The 16,772-nt window shown below is 33.6% G+C and overlaps 1 pseudogene; it reads left to right on the top strand.

The window, feature by feature from the left end:
* The first annotated feature begins 9,681 nt into the window (after window positions 1–9,681).
* On the top strand, window positions 9,682–9,844 carry LOC131828246 (U2 spliceosomal RNA; annotated as a pseudogene).
* Window positions 9,845–16,772: the final 6,928 nt, after the last annotated feature.

Here is a 16,772-nt window from a genome sequence, read left to right as displayed (position 1 = left end):
TAATTCTAAATGATACTTGAAAAATACTATTTTCTAAACTTTACTGGAATCATCTGGTCTATGTAATTGCTACTTTATTTTTGTAGAATTTTATTATTGTAGAAATTATTCCTCTTAGTCTAACGGGGAATTTTAAAAAAACATATAATTTCTCCTAACCTTGAAACAAAATATTTTGTATTATATGCAAGATACTTGGATCCTTGGAAGATGCATGTCTTGGTCTCCTCTTACATTTGGGTTGACAGATCTCCTTTGCTGGCTTCTTTTTCTGGAACTGCTACCTAAATCTGTTGTTTTCCAGGTCTTGACCTCAGCTCCTTCTCATGCAAATGTCTCATTCATTCCTGCTGGGTAATTATCACTAGTAATACAACTCAGTGTCCTTATCTTCTGAACATGGTGATTTGGTGATTAGACATCTCTAGCTGATTTCCTCCCAGACATATCATGATGAAGAATTTGGTTCTAAAGTTAGATAATCTAGGTTTGAATCCTTTCTTCACAACTTACCAATTGTGCATCATTTGAAGATATTACTTAAAATTAACTTGTTTTTTTGTTTCCTTATCTCTAAAATGATACAGTAATGACATAATCATCATAGAGGTTGTTTTGAGGTTTGAATACAGTACTATATTAAAATGCCTGAGAAGAAATGAACAGACAGTTCTCCAAAGAAGACATAAAGATGGCCAACAGGGGCGCTTGGGTGGCTCAGTTGGTTAAGCCTCTGCCTTCAGCTCAGGTCATGATCCTGGGTTCCTGGAATCAAGCCCCACATCGGGCTGTCTGCTCAGCAAGGAGCCTGCTTTCCTTCCTCTCTCTCTGCCTGCCTCTCTGCCTACTTGTGATCTCTCTCTGTCAAATAAATAAAAATCTTAAAAAAAAAAAAAAAAGATGGCCATCAGACATGTGAAAAGATGCACAACATCACTCATCATCAGGGAAGTGCAAATCAAAACTACATTGCAATATCATCTCCTCCCTGTCAGAGTAACTACAATTAAAAAGAAAAGAAACAAGTGTTGGCTAGCATGTGGAGAGAAACGATCCCTCTTGCATTGTTGGTCGGAGTGCAGCCACTGTGGAAAACACTTGGAGGTTCCTCAAAACGTTAAAAATAGAACTACCTTATAATTCGGTAATCCCACTACTAGCTATTCACCCCCAAAATACAAAACCACTATTTCAAAGGGATATATGAATTCTTTATAGTAGCCAAGTTATGGAAGCAGCCCAAGTGTCTATCAATAAATGAACGAATAAAAAGATGTAATATATATGTAGAAGGAAATATTCAGCCATGAAAAGAATGAAATCATACCATTTACAATGACATTGACAGAGCTAGAGAGTATTATGCTAAGTGATATAAGTTAGAGAAGGACAAATACTGTATGATTTCACTCATATGTAGCATTTAAGAAACAAAACAAATTGCCAAAGGGAAAAAAAAAGACTGACAAACCAAGAAACAGACTCTAGCTATAGAGAACAAACTGATGGTTACCAAAGGGGAGGTGGGTGGGGGGATGGGTGAAAGAGGTGATGGGAATTAAGGAGTGCACTTGTCATTATTAATACTGAGTGATGTATGGGATTGTTGAATCACTGTATTATATTCCTTAATCTAGTATAATACTAAATATTGATTATACTGGAATTAAAATAAAATGTAAAAAAAATGCACCTTTTCAAAAGAAAAGTGCCAGACACTAATGTAAATGTTCTATATATTATGAAAGGAGTTGTTTTTCCAAACTACAGAGATAATGAATTAATTATTACATAACCTTTTTATTTGATTTATTAGATTCCTATATGTTCTTCCTTTCTCTGTATAAATAACTTTATATCTGGTTATGGATGCTATTAATTGTTCCACTGAAGGTCAAGGCAATACTACATTATTTAAAATTTAATGCGCTTCTCAGATGTTTTAAGATAAGATGGTAAATTTAGTACTTAAATTTAAATCTATATGCTAATATTGGATAGCATTAAAAAATACCAAAACAGAGATATATATAGCTAGCCTCAAATATGAGGCAGATCTCCACAGAGCAGAATGTGAATAGTTGTGAGCAGAGCTGATTTTGTGGGCCTGCTGGCCTCTGGGTTAATAAATGAGAGGTGGAAGCCAGAAATTACCTCCAATTAGTAAAAGAGCATTAGAAATTATTTTCAAATGGTGTATTTAATTGTTTGAAAACAGAGATTAAGGTCTGGTATCCTATTCATAAGATATGGCTGAAAAAAAACTCTCTAAGTTCGTCATGGGTTTTGCTGATCTCCAAGAGCCCAAAGTAACTTACACACAGGAGTAAACCCATATTCTTTTTTTAAATTGAAGTATAATTAACACACAGTATTATATTAGTTGGAAGTGTACAATACATTGATGTAACAATTATTTACTTAGTGCTCACCAGGATAAGTGTAGTCACCATCTGATAGGGTCAGCTACAGGCATGATTAAAGAGCTAGACAAAGGAAGTTCACACACAGAGAGAAAGTGAGGAAGAGAGAGGAAAAGCACATGCAATGTTAATAACAACATATGCATATTAATGATGATAAATCTTCCATCTAATGTGAGCCTAGAATAAAATTTTAAACCACATTTAATACCTTGGTAAAGAAGACAAAATAATTTATCCTGAATGAAAACAATTTTCTACAATATTCTGATAAACATTTGAAATAAGTGTGTTGTGGATGTTCAACAAGTGAAATTAATACTTCTTTGGAAACGAAATAAGAATTATATTCTTGAAAAGTATATCCTAAACACCTCCAATAGTAAGCACTCAGTAAATATTTCATGAGTAAATGAATAAAAATATGGAACGTTGTCAGTTATGAAGACAAGTTTAAAGAGTGGAAAGAAAATATTAGCAAGTAAAACAGCAGTGTTTATAAAGTAGTATAAAGTATTAGCAAACTGAATTTATATATATATACATATATATATATAATGTTTTAATCAAATATAGTTTATTCTGATAGTTAGGTTGAACACCCCAAAATTTATTATTGCAGTGTATATTTAGTTGACAACATTTTAGTTGACATTGCTCTAATTTTTGTCTCTTAAGAATTGTTGATTCTGGAAATTTCATATAAATGGAATTTTAAAATTCTGATCTTTTCTGTTTGGGTCTTTTTCACTTATTGTAATGTTTTTGAGGTTCATCAACACTGTAGTGTATGTATATATATCATCACTTCATTCCCTTTTGGTACAAGATAGTATTCCATTCAATGAATATGTTTTAGTTATCCATTTATAAGTTCATAGACATTTCTGTTGTTTTCACTTGTTTTTGTTGCTATTTTGAAGGCTGAATAGAATGTTCATGTACAAGTTTTTGTAGGTTGTGTGTTTTCATTTCTTTTGGTTGTACATTTAGGCCTGGAATCCCTGGGTCATATGTTAACAATTTGTTAAACATTTTGAGCAACTTCCAAACTGTTTTACAAAGCAGCTGTACCAGTTTATATTCCCATCAGCAACATATCAGAATTACTGTTTCTCGACATTTTTGTTAATATTTGCCACCTGTCTTTTTATTTATAGGCATTAAGTGACTGTGAAGAAGTATTTCATTTGGGTTAGATTTGCCTTTTCTAAGTGATTAATCATGTTAAACATCTTTTCATGTGGTTAGTGATCACTTGTGTCCCTTCTTTGAAGAAATTGTTTATTCAGATCATCTGTCCCATTTTTAAATTGGATTTTTTTTTATTGTTGAGTCATAGGAGTTCTTTATATATTCTGGATACAGGTTCCTTATCATATACATGATTTTTAAATATTTGATCTCATTCTTTTTTTTTCTTTTTATATAAATTTTTAAAAATTTATTTATTTTCAGCATAACAGTATCATTTTTTCACCACACCCAGTGTTCCATACAGTCCGTGCCCTCTATAATACCCACCACCCGGTACCCCGACCTCCCACCCCCCGCCACTTCAAACCCCTCAGATTGTTTTTCAGAGTCCACAGTCTCTCATGATTCACCTCCCCTTCCATGCTTTTTGTTATGCTCCACAAATAAGTGAAACCATATGATAATTGACTCTCTCTGCTTGACTTATATCACTCAGCATAATCTCCTCCAGTCCCGTCCATGTTGCTGCAAAAGTTGGGTATTCATCCTTTCACATATACTCCTTAGTGTATATGGACCACATCTTCCTTATCCATTCATCCGTTGAAGGGCATCTTGGTTCTTTCCATAGTTTGGCGACCGTGGCCATTGCTGCTATAAACATTGGAGTACAGATGGCCCTTCTTTTCACGACATCTGTATCTTTGGGGTAAATACCCAGGGGTGCAATGGCAGGGTCATAGGGAAGTTCTATTTTTAATTTCTTGAGGAATCTCCACACTGTTCTCCAAAGAGGCTGCACCAACTTGCATTCCCACCAACAGTGTAAGAGGGTTCCCCTTTCCATAGTTTGGCAACCGTGGCCATTGCTGCTATAAACATTGGAGTACAGATGGCCCTTTTCACGACATCTGTATCTTTGGGGTAAATACCCAGGGGTGCAATGGCAGGGTCATAGGGAAGTTCTATTTTTAATTTCTTGAGGAATCTCCACACTGTTCTCCAAAGAGGCTGCACCAACTTGCATTCCCACCAACAGTGTAAGAGGGTTCCCCTTTCCATAGTTTGGCAACCGTGGCCATTGCTGCTATAAACATTGGAGTACAGATGGCCCTTTTCACGACATCTGTATCTTTGGGGTAAATACCCAGGGGTGCAATGGCAGGGTCATAGGGAAGTTCTATTTTTAATTTCTTGAGGAATCTCCACACTGTTCTCCAAAGAGGCTGCACCAACTTGCATTCCCACCAACAGTGTAAGAGGGTTCCCCTTTCTTCACAACCTCTCCAACACATGTTGTTTCCTGTCTTGCTAATTTTGGCCATTCTAACTGGTGTAAGGTGATATCTCAATGTAGTTTTAATTTGAATCTCCCTGATGGCTAGTGATGATGAACATTTTTTCATGTGTCTGATAGCCATTTGTATGTCTTGATTGGAGAAGTGTCTGTCCATATCTTCTGCCCATTTTTTGATATAATTGTTTGTTTTGTGTGTGTTGAGTTTGAGGAGTTCTTTATAGATCTTGGATATCAGCCCTTTGTCTATACTGTCATTTATGAATATCTTCTCCCATTCCGTGGGCAAGTTGCCTCTTGGTTTTCTTGACTGTTTTCTTTGCTGTGCAGAAGCTTTTGATCTTGATGAAGTCCCAAAAGTTCATTTTCACTTTTGTTTCCTTTGCCTTTGGAGACATATCTTGAAAGAAGTTGCTGTGGCTGATATCGAAGTGATTACTGCCTATGTTCTCCTCTAGGATTCTGATGGATTCCTGTCTCACATTGAGGTCTTTTATCCATTTTGAGATTATCTTTGTGTACGGTGTAAGAGAATGGTCGAGTTTCATTCTTCTACATATAGCTGTCCAGTTTTCCCAGCACCATTTATTGAAGAGACTGTCTTTTTTCCACTGTATATTTTTTCCTGTTTTGTCGAAGATTATTTGACCATAGAGTTGAGGGTTCATGTTCTTAGTGTTTTTATTTTTAATTTTTTTAATTTTTTAATTTTTTAATTTTTTTTTAAAGATTTTTTCTTTATTTATCTGACAGAGATCACAAGTAGGCAGAAAGGCAGGCAGAGAGAGAGGAAGAAGCAGGCTCTCTGCAGAGCAAAGAGCCCGATGTGGGGCTCAATCCCAGGACCCTGGGATCATGACCTGAGCCGAAGGCAGAGGCTTAACCCACTGAGCCACCCAGGTGCCCCTCTTAGTGTTTTTAAAGCAAAAAAGTTTTTATTTTGATGAGGCCTAGTTTATCCTTTTTTTTTTTTTTTCCTCTTATAACCTGAGCTTTTAGTGTCAACTGTAAGAATGCTTTACCTATGGACACCTATGTCAGTTAAGCATCTACCTTTGGCTCAGGTCATGATCCTAGGATCTAGGTTCTTGGGATTGAGTCCTGCATCATGTTGCCTGCTCAGCAGGGAGTCTGCTTCTCCTTCTGCCTGCTGATCCTCGTGCTTGTGTTCTCTCTTGCGTTCTTTCTGGCAAATAAAATAAGTAAAATCATTTTCTTTTTTTTAAAAAGAATGCTTTGCCTAATCCAAGATCACAAGGATTTAAACCTGCATTTTCTCCTAAGAATATTCTAATTTTGGTTTTTATATTTATGTCTATGATCCATTTTAGACCATATATATATACATATATATATATATTTAGACCATATATTTTATTTATTTATATTTTATATTTTATTTATTATTTATATTTATATTTTATTTATATATTTTAGACCATATATATATACATATATATGTGTGTATATATATATATATATATATAACTGTATAGATAGAACTGAGGTTTTAAGTGAAAAAATGACTCACAATGAATTGTTTTGGCATCCTTGTTGAAAATCAGCATACAAATTTATTTCTGGGCTCTTATGTCTCTTTCAGTATTCTAAAATGTACAACACTGTCTTGATTACTGGAGCTTTGTAGTAAGCTTTGAAATTGGGAGTAATGAGTCCTGCATATTATAGTGTATTTCACACTATATAATACATATTCTCATTACCATCATTCATTTTCTCTGTTTGTTTTTTCATTTTAAGCATTCTTTTACTTTCTCCTATATCATCTATTTACAGTTGTTATTGCTGTTATTGTATATAGATGTGTTTTGTTTTATTAATCTTTAATCAGTGAAAAAATTCTATTATTTTTGAATTAAATTAATAGGCTTGAAATATATATATATATATATATATATATATTTAAAGATATTATTTATTTATTTGACAGAGAGAGATCACAAGTAGGCAGAGAGGCAGGCAGTGAGAGAGAGGAGGAAGCAGGCTCCCCACTAAGCAGAGTCCGATGTGGGGCTCAATCCCAGGACCCTGGGATCATGACCTGAGCTGAAGGCAGAGGCTTAACCTACTCAGCCACCCAGGTGCCCCGCTTGAAATAATATTTTTAAGTCAAGGTGTCATTACCATACAATGTTAAGTTTCAGATGTACAGTACACTGATTGGACAATTATATACATTGCTTGGTACTCTCCACAGTAAGGGTAGTTGCCATCTATCACCATACAATCTTATTACAATCCTATTGACTATATTCTCTATGCTATACTTTGTATCTTTGTGAATTACTTACTTTATAACTGAAAGTTTATACCTTATTCCTTTATTTATTTCAACTATCCCTCCAGCCACCTTTCTTCTGGAAACCACCAGTTTGTTCTGTGTATTTAAGAGTTTCTTTGTTTGTTTGTTCATTTGTTTTGTTTTAGATTCCACATACAAGCCTATGGAATTTGTCTTTCTGTGTCTGACTTATTTCACTTACTATGATATCGTCTATCTAAGTCCATCCATGTTGTTGCAAATAATAAGTTTTCATTCTTTTTTAATGCTTATATCTACCATATATTTTTCACCCATTTATCTATCAGTGGACACTTAGTTTGCTTTCATATCTTGGCTATTGTAAATAAGACTGCGATAAACTTGGGTGCATCTTTTTGAATTGGTGTTTTCATTATCTTTAGGTAAATAACCAGTGGTGGAATTACTTGATCTTGTGGGATTTCTATTTTTAATTGTTTGAGGAACCTCCATATTGTTTTCTATAGTGACTGCACTGATTCACATTACAATAAGCAGTGCATGAGCATTCCTTTTTCTCCATGTTCTTGCCAATACCCGTTATTTCTTGTCTTTTTGATACTTGCTATTCTGACTGGTGTGAGATGCTGTATCATTTTTTTGATTTGCATTTCCCTAATGAGTGATTTAAGCATCTTTTTTATGCATCTGTTGGCTGTCTTGATGTCTTTGGAAAAATGTCTGTTCAGGTCCTCTTCCCCTTTTTAAATTGGATAGTTTATTTGGGGTTGAGTTGTATAAGTTCTTTATATTTTAGATATTATGTACTTAATATATACTTAATGAATATATCATTTATGAATGTCATCTCCCATTGATTAGGCTGCCTTTTTGTTTTGTTTTGTTTTGTTTTAAAGATTTTACTTATTTTTTCAACAGAGTTCACAAGTAGGCAGAGAGGCAGGCAGAGAGAGAGAGGAGGAAGCAGGCTCCCCGCCAACGAGAGAGCCCCATGTGGGGCTCGATCCCAGGACCCTGGGATCATGACCTGAGCCGAAGGCAGAGGCTTTAACCCTTGGAGCCACCCGGGGGCCCCTGCCTTTTTGTTTTGTTGATGGTTTTCTTTTCTGTACATATTTAAAACTTAGAAATATTTAAAGTTTGAGTTTTCTATAACAGTCAAGCAATATAGAGTATTACAAATACTTATGTTACTACCATTCAGAATAGACATGTTATTATTTTGTTATTTTTAGCCTCAAACTTTTGATAAAAGAAATAAAAATTTGTCTCAAGGTTATAGTCCTCTTTGGATCTTTCCCATAAGAAATAAAGAGGCAAACCATAACCTGTGTATTTGCTTTCTCTTTCTGTCTTACTCTTTCTATCTCCATGTCTTTCCCTCCCTTCTCTCTCTCTCTCCCCCCCATAATTATCTGTCTACCTATGTACTTATCTCTGATCTTTCTACAGAACTGCTGTTAAGCTGTTAATGAATTTGAAGTTTCTTTTTCAAGTACCCATTTAAAAATATTTTAATATTTATCACCTATTCATTAACTCATTAAATACACATTTACTCATTAAATATATATTGAATACCCAACATACACCAGGCATTATTGTAACTGCCAGGGAAAATAGTAAAAAATATAGGAGAAATTCCTTCTTCTTTGTTAGTAAGAAAGGTGGTAAACATGATTTTAGGAATAACTAATAGTATGTGAAGTAAAGCAATTAAGGGAATAAAAAGTGATGAGATGTGTGTTTGTGAGAGGTATTATTTTGATAAGTTGGTCAGGGAAGGTAGCTATGAGCAGGTCATGTATGAGCAAATATTTGAATAGCATGAGTAATGAGAAAAATCAAGAAAATTTAGAGGAAGAGCATCTTAAGCTGACATTTCTCTTGACTTTATAGGATAGCCACCAGTATTTTGAACTATTGATTTTATGCTTATTTCTGCTGAACTGACTTTAGTTAATAGACATGGTGATGGTGGCTTCTCCTCTTTCACTCTTCAAGTTCTTGCCACTACCCTTCGTTGTGGGGAGAGTTACAGAAAATTGAAAAGGACAGCATGTTTGAGTTTTATCACCTTTGCTCCACTTTCTCTGAGGATGAATACCAGGGAATCTTTCCTGATTTTGCCATTGACCTATGACGCTTGCACGTGCTTCAAGAAAGGAGATATTGTTGGAGTTTTTAAGGATTATGTAAATTATTTTTAGGTCATAATGCTTAAGAATAGTGTATCTTGTCTGACATTTTGGCTGGTATATGTAGTAATTGGTATTTTTCTTGATTTGGGCTGTATTCCTTCCATTTGTAGATATTCATGCTGTTTTAATTGCAGATATTAAATTATATAATTAAAGATCAAGTTTTTTAAATTTATTTTTTAATTTTATTGATTTTTTTTGAGGATGCTAAAAAAGAAATGGGTAAATATTTAAAAAAAATTTTTGTTTGACTTCCCTTTATTATAATTTTCCAATATAATCGCTTCTTGGCCTTTTGGCTAAGATCAAGTGTAATTTTCCAATATAGTTAACATACAATGTTACATTAGTTTCAGGTATACAGTATCATGATTTGGCACTTCCATACATTATCCAGTGTTTATCACAGCAAGTGCCCTCCTTAATCTTGAGACATCACCTATTTCATCCATCCCCCCCATTCCATTCCCCTCTGGTAACCATCAGTTTGTTCTCTATAGCTAAGTGTCTCTTTCTTGGTTTGTCTCTCTCTTTTTTCTTTCCTTGGGTTTTTTTTTTCCCTTAATTTACACATATGAATGAAATCATATGGTATTTGTCTTTTTCTGACTGACTTATTCAATTTAGAATTACATTCTCTAGTTCTATCCATGTCATTGCAGGGTGGAAAAGATTTTGACAGCTTTTATAGAAAGTCAAAATACAGTTTTTAGATTTTCTTACATATAAATTTTACCTCAGCACTAATTTATCTTAGCATGATCTATTAAATATAACTGACACTTTCAAATAATTTAAAAAATTAAAGTGGTGGAACTATTTTTACTTTTCATTTTTTAATCCACAGTATTTATCTTACAGATTAAAAGGTAGATGGTTTATTTAGATTTACCTATGTAGATTAATATCTTTGATACCTTTCATATAAGGCTATTACCATTTATATATGTATGTATATCATTGTATGTTGAAATTTTACACATAATTAAAATTGCTATTAGTAGCTTTTTTCCTTCGTTTGGGTTTTATTTTTAAACTAAACTTGTTATTCTTTAAAACTAATATAAATATAGAGGTTTTTAAATCACTTATTCTTTAACTACTAAGATTTTAATAATGTTTGTGGTCATCAGAATTTTAAACTGGCTCCCATGACTTTCACCTTTTGGTGTTACTTTATGATTATGTTACCATCCTATATGGCAAAAGGGAAATGTACTCTCTAAAAGCTGAGAGCCACTCCTAGTTGACAGCCACCAAGGAAACAGGTACTCCAGTCCTACAACCACGTATAACAGCATTCTGCCGACAACCTGAATGAGCCTGGAAGTGGATTTTTCCCCAGAGTTTCTAGATAAGATCTAGCCAGCTGACACTTTGATTTTGGCCTCTCATACCCTGAGGTCAAACTTCTGACCTTTACAACAGTGAAATAATAAATGGTTTTTAAAGTGCCATGTTTGTTATGTAACAATAGAAAATGAATATATTTAAACATTAATAATTATAAAAATATTGTTTTTTTAACTAATGAAAATGCTCTAAATGATTTAGTATCCTTTTAAATACCTATTTTGGTTTTACATCATAGGGAGTGAAAGTACTTTTTTTTTTTTTTTAAGAGCCTCTGTAAAGGGCCTTGGATATACAAGGAGACATGTGAGGCAGTTTCTGTAAACTTAAGTTCTTAAACCATATTTCTAGGCTTAGGTCCAATACAAATGTATCTGATACTATAGTGAGCCTTGACAAGTAAGTCACTCTCATGTAAGAAATAAATTTTTCCCACTGTGAAAAATTAAATCTTGTAGAGCAACATGAACTGTTTAGTACCATTTCCTCTCCTTTAATACAGTATTAATGTTTTGAAAGACTTTGACTCATTTTACATGTGGGATCAGTTTACCACTGGCTTAATATAAATCAGAGTTGTAAATAACTTGCAGTGTTATACCTAAAGAGTTCTGAAATTCTTTACACTTTTCAACTTTCAACTTTATTTTAAAAAAGTCTGAAAGTGCTATGCCAATAAAATTTATTTACTTAGATGATATCAAAGGAGATGTCTTTTCTTCATGTTAAATATGTATGTGCATATATTATATGTGTATATAATCTCTCTATATATCATATATATGTGTATATAATCTATTGTAGATGTCAAAGTACAGTTGATCCTTGAACAACATGGGGGCTAGGGGCACTGATGTCCCCACATAGTCAAAATCTGCATATAACTTTTGACTCTCCCTAAACTTAACTACTAATAGCCTGCTGTTGACTGGAAGCCTTATTGATAACATCAACATGCTATATGTATGCTATATGTATTATATACTGTATTCTTACAATAAAGTGAGCTAGAGAAAATAAAATATTGAGAGAATATAAGGGAAATACATTAATAGTACTGTACTGTAAAAAATCCTCATATAAGTGGACTCACACGGTTCAAACCCATGTTGTTCAAGGGTCAACTGTAATCTTAATTTCATAGACATCTTTGGCTATGGGTAACACTTATGTTAATAAGTTATATTATTCATAACTTTTTTCACTGAATGTCAAGTAAGTGCCACGACCTGTGCTGTGATTTTATGTATATACTGAATAATTATGGTCTATACCTGTCAGGAGTTACTTAGAAACAAATGAAAACCATATATGTGATAAATTTTATAAAAAATATGGCAGAGTAATAAAGAATTTTGATTTGCTGCATAAGGGAATAAATATTCATAGAGGGGATACTAAAAGGATTTTATTTTTGCTGTATTTGTTAAATGCTTCAGGCAGTGCTTTTCTGAATTCTATCTTCATTATAAACAGCTATTTAATTTTTAATACTGTCCAGTAAAAACTGAAACAAGTATATTACTCATTTATTTTTCTGCACTTTGTAATTTTTAAAATAGTGAAAATAAAAGCACTTGATTTATAGTATTGTAGAAATATTGGGTGCCTGGGTGGCTCATTCAGTTAAGCATCTGCCTTTGGGTGCCTGGGTGGCTCATTCGGTTAAGCATCTGCCTTTGGTTCAGGTCATGTTCCCAGGGTCTTGGGATCCAGTCCCGTGTGAGGCTCCTTGCTCAGTGGGAGTCTGTTTCTCCCTCTACCCTTACCCCTTGCTTGTGCTTTCTCTCTTTCTCACACTCTCAAATAAATAACTAAAATCTTAAAAAATTAAGGAATTAATTTTTCCAATATGTCAATTATACTTTTATTATCATGAGCCAGAAAGTTTCAAAGATTTTTAATACATATAATTTATCTCAGTAGGGGATTTTTAACAACAAAAGGAGAGCTATTCAAGATTTGTTAGTGTGATCTTTTAACCTTTGATATTTGATTACATAGCTTATGCCATAATAAAAAATTTTATAATCACTATAGGTTACATAAGAAGAAAAAATTGTGACATATGATGAAAGTTAAATGTACAGAGAAACTTTGATTTTTTCAGTAAATATGGTTAGTTAGAAAAGTTAGTTTGTCTTAAGATATTACCTGGGAATTAAATAATTGTGGATAAAGAGTGAAGGGTGGGGTTACAGTCAAAAGATCAAAGTGGGGGTTGCCTGGGTGACTCAGTGGGTTAAGCCACTGCCTTCGGCGCAGGTCGCGATCTCAGGGTCCTGGGATCGAGTCCCACATCGGGCTCTCTGCAGAGCAGAGAGCCTGCTTCCTCCTTTCTCTCTCTCTCTCTCTCTCTGCCTGCCTCTCTGCCTCCTTGTGATCTTTCTTTGTCAGATAAATAAATTCTTAAAAAAAAAAAAGATCAAAGTGAATCCTAAGCCAGACATAAACTAACTTTATCTTTTTTTGTTTATTTATATACTTTTACCTTGGATAAGATATTTGAGTTCCCTTGGAACTTTCTTGAACTCTCACTGTTTAAGCAGCAATGAAGACGTTTTTCTGTCATCCTGTTGGGAGATTCAATATGAGTAATACATGTGAGATTTCATTTTATGCTGTAAGGTACACCAGAGTAGCAGATGTAATACTATGGTTATTTGTAATAATGCAATCAAATAAAAATAGGTAATTGTTCTGGGATTGGGAGGGAGACAAACCACAAGTGACTCTTAATCTCACAAAACAAACTGAGGGTTTCTGGGGGGGGAGGGGGTTTGGGAGAAGGGGGTGGGATTATGGACATTGGGGAGGGTATGTGCTTTGGTGAGTGCTGTGAAGTGTGTAAACCTGGTGATTCACAGACCTGTACCCCTGGGGATAAAAATATATGTTTATAAAAAATAAAAAAAAATAGGTAATTGTCACTGCTTAAGAGCAAAGACTCATGATGTATCTCAACTCTCCAAGGATTATCAATCGTCATTCTTCACACATTTACGTGGAGGCTGAGGATGATGTGAAGTCAGTATTATAAAGGACATATGCATGGCAGAGCTTGCAGGATTGAAGATGCACAGAGCAATAAAGTGTGGGATAAAATAAGTGGAGAACAATATGGGCAGATGGCACATAATCAAGAGTCTTATTGATGCTGCATCTCTTTCTCCAATAAAAGATTCCGTAGAAAGGATTTTGTTATACTTTTGTGTTAGACATGTTTTAAGCCTTTTTATACAATAATGTAGCAAGAACTTTTTAATATACATTCTTGGTTGAATGATAATACATTCTTAGACAAAGTAATCAGATTACATTGTTAGCAGTTTTCAAGACAGGGAGGCAGGGTTGAATTCGCAAGGGCTAGCTCTGTGTAAATGGTCAATCTGTTTCCATGGTTACCAGGCTGGCTGAGTAAACTGTAAATTTGTAGGTGTTGGTTTGTGCCCTCTTATCTTAAAGAATCTGAAGAAGATTGTTTCTATAAATATGGTTTCCATCTCTGGCTAAATATGGGTCTGAGGATAAAATTAGGAAGGAGACAGCTTTTAAACTGTATAAATAGCAATTCATAAAGATATATTCCTTGCATCTTCTACCATGTTTTTAGTATTAAACATGATGATATTTGTGGTTTCTACTATTCTAATTATAAGGAAATACACTTTATCACACCTTTTCTGAAGGCATCCATTTTTATGATTTTCTTGGCCACAGGTGCTGATGTAGTTCTCAGTAATGCAGAAGGCTGTCTTTTTAAATATAATTTATCACCTTCTTTTCAGGACTATTACAGCAGCCGATTTTAGCAGACACAAAGAAGATTTTAAAATATGATACAGAAGAGATATTTTCAAATTTAAAATAAGGTTTAGGAACTTATAAGAAACATAAATGAACATATTTGGGTCTTATTTAAAAGAATGAAGTGTTTTCATTTCTTACACAATAAATTGCATCGCTGTTTTTTAAAATTTTAATTTTATTGTATTTATACTTTTTCCTATAAAATAATATTTGTAATTTTATTTCTTTTAATTAAAATAACAACCTTGTCTTATTTTTTCTTAATTATGAAATCATTGAACTGTGTTTTTTCTTTCCATTTGCTTTGATTCTATTCAGTATTACACTGCAATTTTTCTTTCTTCTCTCCCTCCCCCACTCCCCTGCAGAGTTGAGTTGATTGCAGAGCTCCTGTTGATTTCAAAGGGAATTCCATACCCCCCAAAACCTCTCTGGCTGTATGTATGTGCACATAGTCAAGTGATAAAGTGCCTGAGAATTACTTACAGCATGTGCAAGATGAAGATTAGAATAATAATTTCATCATTATCATGATTATTGCTATTTAATATTTATATAGCACCTTTCTCTGAGAAGCTCAGGAAACTTTATGAATTTTAAATAATCCAATGAGCTCTAATCTTAACTACACCCCTATGTGCTGGGTAAGGCACAAAATTAATAATGGATTTGAGTGACATATATTGCTAGGGAAATCTATTTCTACTGCTCTTTAGGCTTCTTCTGTTATTGGAAAATGGCATTATATATTTGCCTGGAAATTTGGATTGCTATCTCATTATTTTAATGCTGGGGGTCTATTTGCTATTTATTTTGGAATAACTCCAAGTGACAGCTTATTCAAAAGTAAAGAAATACACTGATACGTAAGTTCAAAGACAATTTTAATTTATACTTAGCATTAATCATAAACACAACTTAATCTTTGCTGAAAAAAATAAGATTTACTGCTTTTTACCTTGTACAGATAATGCCAGTTTAACACTCAGTGCCTCGACTTACATATATCTGATAAATTTTCCTGCTCCTTTAAGGTTAATAAAACTGGGTTCAGTATTCTGTCTTTGGGTCAGTTTTACATATGAGAGTGAATTTTAAATAATTACAATGAGTTATTTCACACTATTCTAAAATTATAACAAAATGCAAACATCCTAAATTTCATGAATCTAATGGAGTCATTAAAAAGATTAATTTTATCAGTAATACTTTACCAAAAGCTTTCATTTCTTAGGTTTTTGAAGTATAATTTTAGCTCTCCTGGATTTAGATGCGTATTGTAGATATTTTTTTCTTATATAATATACTACTGATTTTTGCTAAGACTCTTATCTTTGTATACCTCTTTTTCCATTAAGTGGTAATAATCTGAGACCTTGAAAAAATTTGTCCAGAATAGGCTAAATTATATCTTGGAATATTGAAGTAATACATATAATTAAATAAATAGTAATAATAGAGTTGTAATATGATCAAGAGTACAGTTTTGCAAGTGATTCAGGAATATATGGAGAAACATTACTGGTTACTTAATTTAATAATCATAAAACTCTAAATGTATGCTACTTAACTGTTTCACATATAAGGGAGTTGAAATTGAAGAAAGGTAAGTAATTTGAGCAAGCTCATACAGCTGGTATGTGGTTGAAGAAATCTCTTCTCAAACCCTGTGCCTTAAAGCCTAAGGCCTTCCTTGTCAAGTAGGCCAATAATGAGATAGATTTTGACACACAGGAACATATCTTGAAGGTTCCTCAGTAACCCCAGCATGTGAACACTAAGACAATGTGTTCATAGGAACTACTATTTTATGGCTTACAGTCATTGCTCTCTTTGGCCTTATTAAATATTTTCCTCCTGTATCCACTCTCACAGTGGGGTTTATTTCTAAACCATTTTACATTTTATATAAATAAATTAGGTATGCAGGGATTTCCAATATGAATAAATAAATACAATTCCAGATACTCTGACTACTACTACAGCCTCATCGTGTGGTGGTTTTGGCTTATCTTACTTTCCTATCTGCCATGCATATTTTTTCAAATCATATGCACAGCAAAACTGCAGATAACTGCATGACATAGACATTCAGAACCACTATAAGGTACAAACAGTAAGTCCACTGTTGCTAAGTGGTTCCTGGAGTTATCTGTTTATTATGTTTTTAGGCCTTGCTCTTTGCTTAATTCTTAGAGGAAACACCC

The sequence above is a fragment of the Mustela lutreola genome, chromosome 3, assembly GCF_030435805.1.
Source record: "Mustela lutreola isolate mMusLut2 chromosome 3, mMusLut2.pri, whole genome shotgun sequence".
NCBI lineage: Eukaryota > Metazoa > Chordata > Mammalia > Carnivora > Mustelidae > Mustela > Mustela lutreola.
The sequence above is the reverse complement of the archived record's forward strand: the minus strand, read 5'-3'. Positions and strand labels throughout refer to the sequence as shown.